Consider the following 7,047-nt stretch of genomic DNA (forward strand, 5'->3'; position numbering starts at 1 on the left):
CTTTAGAAGTTATGAAGAATCAATTATAAATGAAATCTTAAAGAATTAGTTTCAATTTACAAGGTGGAATTACGTTTGTTAAAAAAGAAAATATGGAAAGCCATTCGGGTTAAAAGTTTCAGTTATTTTGTATCTTCATCATTTGAGCAAGCGTTTTGTATTAAAAACTTTTATAAAACTTAGTAAGTTAAGTATTTTTGCTTTTCTTTTTCAAATTCAGGTTTGGGGAGTCATTCATGGGTAATAATAATGATAATAAAACATTGATAATATAAATAATAAAAATCAATATAAGTAAACACTTGCGCATAGTATCATGATTTGATGTAAAATCGAGTAGTTGCTCTTTCTAATTAGTCTTCGGTTCACGACCTGCGGAACCACATATCCTAGCAGCATGCGAACAGCGCGCTAGACCACCTGGTCATCTATTCAAGACAAAACTTGTTTTCGATGACGATGGAATTCTCGCCACGCTGGCACACGATAATTGAGAATGGAAATGGTATACAGTTATTTATCGTAAATTTTAGAGGATCATACAAAATGCACATTGTGTTTGAATATTATATATAAAGCACAGAAATAGCAACGAACTCTGAAATAAACATAACTGCCCTAAGGGACGAAATCAATGTCGGATGAAAATTTAAATTAAATTCGTTAGTGGGAGAGGAATAAAAACTCCCCCAAGTTTCTGTCATCCGACATCGATTACACTTTAGTGGAAAAAGGAAAAAGACAAGCGACTGTTGAATACCACATACTATCTAAAACATATTAATGAATATTTAATAGATTTAATGTACACTTTCATTTGTGAATAAACAGTAGAAAAGGTATACAGAAGTATACAGAGTGTTATTTATAATCGTAAATCTCTTTTCTTGTTATTCGATTAGTTTCAACATTTGTCATATTAAGTTTTAAAGGGGGGGGGGGGTTCTTGGTGAAAACTATGTGAACGTAGTTTTTTGTGAGACATTGAATTCTTGATCTTGCCCCTAACTGAAGAATATCGTTAAAATCAGACGTCTTTTTAGGAAATGAAGTTTGTCAATCCTTGCCCTTTCTACATGCATTCACAGGATGCGACACAACGTCAAGAATGTTCGGCATCGGAACAGGTCCTGTATAGTCAAAATGTAGACAAATCACGAAAAAATTATGTATATGATTAGTTTTTAAATGGAGGCAGGCTACTGACGAACAAGTTGATGGTGAAGGGGTTTCAACTGTTTCGCTTAAAGTTAGCATTTCGCGAATTATATGGTCGTTAAAGCAATCTACTTTGCCAATACAACTTATCATTGGGTGAAATCTGTCTGACTTGCTTCATATAGATTGTTAGGCCGTTTTTGGCACAATGATATTGAATAAGGGTAACTCCGTTTGCCTTATTAAGATATAGAACTCACGGCGGGTGTGACCGGTCAACAGGGGGTGCTTACTCCTTATAGACCATAGGCACCTGATCTCACTTCTGGTATATCCAGGGGTCCGTGTTTGCCCACCTCTCTATTTTGTATTGCTTATAGGAGTTACGAGATGGATCACTGTTAGTTATCTTCACCTTCCTATATGAGGATTTCATAGAGCAAAAAGATATATTCTGGTGTCGATGTCATATCGACTTTGTAGGATGCAATACCATAGAGACACTTATAGGAGATTTGCTTTGTGAAGAATTGTCTAACACAATATAATTTTTATCAGTTCAGTCACTGCCACTAACTACTAACTACAGCTGCAGAAAAGGAGCACTGCAAGAATTTTTTAAGTCATAGAGTGGACTAAAGAAATGATTAATTTGGATCCCTCGAATTGGGGCTTATCACTGCTTTCAGCAATTCTTGTATCCATTAAAACTAAATTACAAGTCGCGACAGATAAACTTTTGAACGTTTTTCGCTGTAAATGCAAGGCATATTGTGACACTAGCCGTTGTACTTGTAAAAACATGGACTGAACTGTACTGCAATTACTCAAATGATCACTCATATAATTATCAGGAACGTAGCAATAATAGCTCTACATCTTTTATCATTGCATGCAAAGTTGATAAATATTTACGCACAAAGGTCTATTTTTAAACAGATTGGTTGCCCTCCCTCCTCTTTTCTTAAAAAATAGCATTGCCGTGAACTGTACACAGTGGAAGTGTAAAATTGAACTGAGAGAACAACCTTAGCCCCCCCCCCCCCCCCCCCCACCACCACCACACACACCATCAAGGATTTGTATAACTTTGGATTAAAATTCACTTGTCAATTTTCAGGCAATATTGTGAAATTATCTTCACCCCCCCCCCCTTTTTTACGATGCTGCGTGCCTGATTCATTTTGCTTTTAATTCTATGTGTCCATTGTTTTAAAAACAGATTACTCCTGAAATTCTCGGTATTAATTGTACAATAATTTGGATAGAACTAAACATCAAATATGGCTATACCCCCCTCCCCTCTTTCCCAAACTCTAGAACTTGACGAAGTGCACGTATTAAAGATTTCCTTATAAAATCGAAGAAACTGAACCTTGTTTCGTCATAGATGTAGTACAAACTGTTAAAACTCAGCTTAATAAAGAATTTGGTAACGTAAGCTTTACTATACACTGTTTGTTTTAAAATACTACATGTATTTATGTGAAACATAGGACCTGAATGGTAAGCGCGCCTCCAACTTCCGATGTAAGGGGAGTAACTGCAAAACTGTAGGTCATCTTTTACAGACCATTTTTGAAGGGGCACTTGTTTTGTGTTAACAGTTTATTTTAATATATAAATATTCATGTGGTAACTCATATATGCCTAATGGACAGGAAAAAGTATTTTCTTCCAAAATCCAGTTTTTAACGATTTTTGTTGGAAAATGAAGATTTCAGCCGAAAATTCGGCAAGGGGAAATAAATTTTGGTGCAGAAAAGTTTAGTTGTGGATTTGGACGTTTTATTCTTAAATTTATATGATCACTGTCATATCTTCTATAAAACAGTCATTTCCTATCATTTCCAGTTTTTCACTATTTTTGTTTTAGAAAAAGGTAGGTTTTCCTAACTAAAATGGTAGTTTTCATATATATTGAAATAATCTATATATTTTACTTGTTGAGCAGTTTTGAAAATAATTCCTTGCTTCAATTTTTTATTGGTAGACTCAAATGTATGACAAAATGTGGGTTTTCTTCTTACAATTTCAACCTTTAACAATTATATTCAAAAAAGCAAGATTTTACCCAAAAATTACAGTCAAGGAAAGAATATAATCTGCTGTAAAAAAATTAATCGAACATTTCCAGGTTGAAATTTGAGATATGAAACTTATTTTTACTGTATATTACATAAAATGGACATTTTCTTCAATTTCCAGTTTTTAACAATTTTCATGAAAAAACACATCCTTTTACCCCAAAATTCCAATTTTCCCATGGAAATACAAAAGCCGATTTTTAATATGTTGTTTGCATGTGTTTTCTTGCATGAATAATCAAAATTTCATTTCTGTTGCAATTAGTTTGAGGTTTTGCTCATTTTTGAGCTAGATTGACTAGACTATACGTTTACCTGATCAGGATATAGGGCTCACGGCGGGTGTGACCGGTCAACAGGAGACGCTTACTCCTCCTAGGCACCTGATCCCACCTCTGGTGTGTCCAGGGGTCCGTGTTTGCCCAACTATCTATTTTGTATTGCTTATAGGAGTTATGAGATTGATCACTGTTCGTTATCTTCACCTTGCATCTATTTTTCTTTATTTATTTGCAAGTTGGTCTACATATTAATGCACACCGCTTTACCACCTTGGTTTATTTTTCAGTAGTTGAAAAATTAGGTCGTTGAATAAATATGCATGTATTCATACGCGAACATACAACAATAAAAAGCTGAATCTAACTGAATTGAAACAAACTGTGTCTTCATCGTTGTATATAAAACGCGATGGACACCAATAGAAATTAAGGAGAAAACAGACAGTGAATGTACATTTACCAGACATTAGTTTTTTGCCGAAAATTCGGTGATAGTACCGGGTCTCCTTAATTAAGGTGTCCCAATACTCAAATACCATTGGTACGAAAGTCTTCATTAAGTGTTTCATATTTCACCACATATCAATGTATATGTACGTTAGATCTCAAACTCAGGGTGCATTGCACACCTTTTAACAGATATTTGTTTCACTTTATATTCATGTACAAACAAGCTATTCTCGTTCGACTTCATATGGAGGAACTGGTCTCGGTGATTATGGGAGCTACCGCCCACTTCTGCTTCATACTTAGCTTGTTTCTATTGAAAATAGAGAACAACAGCAAAATAAAACCTCAACTTTATGACAAATGGGATGATTTTAGCTTCTCCATCGTCAACTTCCCATATTTATGTAGCAATATTTCATTACCACCTGCATATGGTGTGTGTATATATCTCAACTTATCCGATACAAAAGAGATTGTCTTCCGTATGGAACTAAACAAGACCAATTCCAAACAGTACTAAGGGTTGCAACAATGTATTTCAAAATCAAGACATGACAAAATAGGTTTTTTATAACCTGCCGATTAAACATTATCCTAAAGGAAGTATTGGCTGTATAAAAGTGGGCTTTCTCCAAGTACTACTATTTTTCCAAAAAGACCTTGATTTTAAGAAATGAAACATATAATCAATTTAGGAAATGAAACTTATACTTCGTGTCTTGATGCAGGTATCAAAGGAAAAATTGGACGGACAATTTTTTCATCAATGCGCTATAAGTTTCAATTTCTTATCATCTAGATATGTGTTTTTATAAATAGTAAAAAAAGAATTTCTCTCATCAACAAGCTTTAATTAACTTTTATGAAATGGCGCGTAGAAATATATGAAAGTAAGAATGAAAACAGCAACAAAAATGGCAGATGGAGTGCGTTCAGGTCAGGTAGAGTTACAGCGCGGAATTAAATGGATTAGACGCCGAATTAAAGGTGCAATGGTTTTAAAAAGCTGAATTAGATATAATGGAAGAGAGGAAGCGGTGACTGGATATATGCTGCATCGTATTGGAGGAGACGTTGAATACTGGTTGTATCGTGGGAACGGTGTGATTCGACTCAGCTCAATTTCAGTATCAAATCTTTATCGATTCCATGTCTCTGTTGGTCCCATAATGTAATGCGTTTTATGAACAAGGTGAAGATCATAGGAGTAGTTTGACCTTCATGCTAGTTTTTTGCTTATTAGTCTTATTATACCTGAGAAATGTCCATGTCTCTATCAATATCGATTCCAGAGTTATACCAGGTTTGGTATTCATGGTCAGATGTCAAGGTCATTGGGATCCTTTGACCTTGATACTAGTTTGTATGACTTGGCATCTTCTCATTTCTGAAGACCCCAGGACGCTATCATATTTTTCAAGTTATATCTCTTCCTCTATTAAGAATTTATTAAAACAAGGGAAAAGAAGAAATCTGACTCCAATTGGCCGCATAACTGTTATAAAATCTCTAGCAATCTCAAAAATTGTACATTTGTTTATTTCCTTACCGAATCCATCAAAAGACACTATTGACCAGTTAAACTGTCTATTTTTTTAAAATTGCTGTGGAAAAGTCCTGTTCATAAAGTAAAAAAGTCTATAGTTAACCAGGAATATGAAAAGGGTGGTTTAAACATGATAAATATAAAAACAATTATTGCAAGTATGAAATTATCTTGGGTTAAAATTTGCTAGAGTTCAGCAAAATGGAAATTTGTCATAGGCGAAGATATTAATATTAGTCAGGTCATTAGATGTGGACCAACATATGCATTAAAGAATATTGAAAAATCAAAAAACAAATTTTGGCAAGATGTTTTTAATTCTTGGAAAAAAACTGGAGATTTGTTTTGAAAATGAATTGACACCAGAAAAAATGAGTAAAACTTTTCCTTTGGTACAATGATAAACTTAAAGTAGATAAAAAGTGAATGTCTTTGAAGGAATGGAGTAAAAACAATATTTACTTAATAAATTCGTTACTGGATGAGGAAGGGAATATAATGAGTTATGCTCAATTCAAAACAATATTTGATATTAAAACTAATTTTTGGAATTTTTTGGAGTAACAAAAGCAGTAAAGAAAATGATGAAATATTTTAATATCGATAATCTGAATAAAGAACAAGAACCAACTATTCCCTTACATTTTACCTTTGCTAGATGATAAAACCAACAATAGAAAAATTTACAAAATATTGAATTCTAGCAAAGAAAAACCAACTGGACAAAGAAAATGGAATAAACAATTTGAAATATCTAGTGACGAATGGAGAGGAATTCACATGGATGTTTTTATGAACATAAAAGATAGTAAATTACAATGGCTACAATATCGAGTAAATCATAGAATTTTAACTACAAACACTTTTTTGAAAATGATTGGGAAATCAAACGATTTATGTTCTTTTTGTTTAGAGGAGAGAGAATCATTGGAATATATTATGTATGATTGTGAAAAAGTCAGAATTTCTTAAAAAGAAATGTGCAATGTTGGTTTACTGAAACATTTTCATTCAATATCATAACTGATAAGAAAACTTTTATCCTTGGATGTTCGAAAATTAAAATGGTAAACTTTGTAAATTACCATTTTAAACATTAGATATACTTCACCAAATGTACAGGAGATTGTTTGTCATAGAGTAAATTTAAAACCACTTGGATAAATGTATACAGAGTGGAAAAACAATTGCAAATAAATATAATTGTACAGATCAGTTTGAAAAGAAATGGAAATTATTTGAAACATTAGCTCAAGTATAACGTAAAATATGTTAAAACAAAAATATCCTAAAATGCTTCTTTTTTAGTATTATATACATCTGTTATAATTTTTTCTTCGTAAGAGGTGAAGTAAATGTATCTTCAATCAATAATGTGTTTAAAGTAGTATTTTATTAAATAACAACCTTGGTATTACATCATATATCCGATTGTTAATTATTATAGTATGATATTTATGAACTCAGCCAGAGTACATTGTCAATTTTTCTACTTTCTTTACTTCTAGCCTTCGTTTAGTATGAA

Source organism: Ostrea edulis, chromosome 4 (assembly GCF_947568905.1).
Source record: "Ostrea edulis chromosome 4, xbOstEdul1.1, whole genome shotgun sequence".
NCBI classification, from domain to species: Eukaryota; Metazoa; Mollusca; class Bivalvia; order Ostreida; family Ostreidae; genus Ostrea; species Ostrea edulis.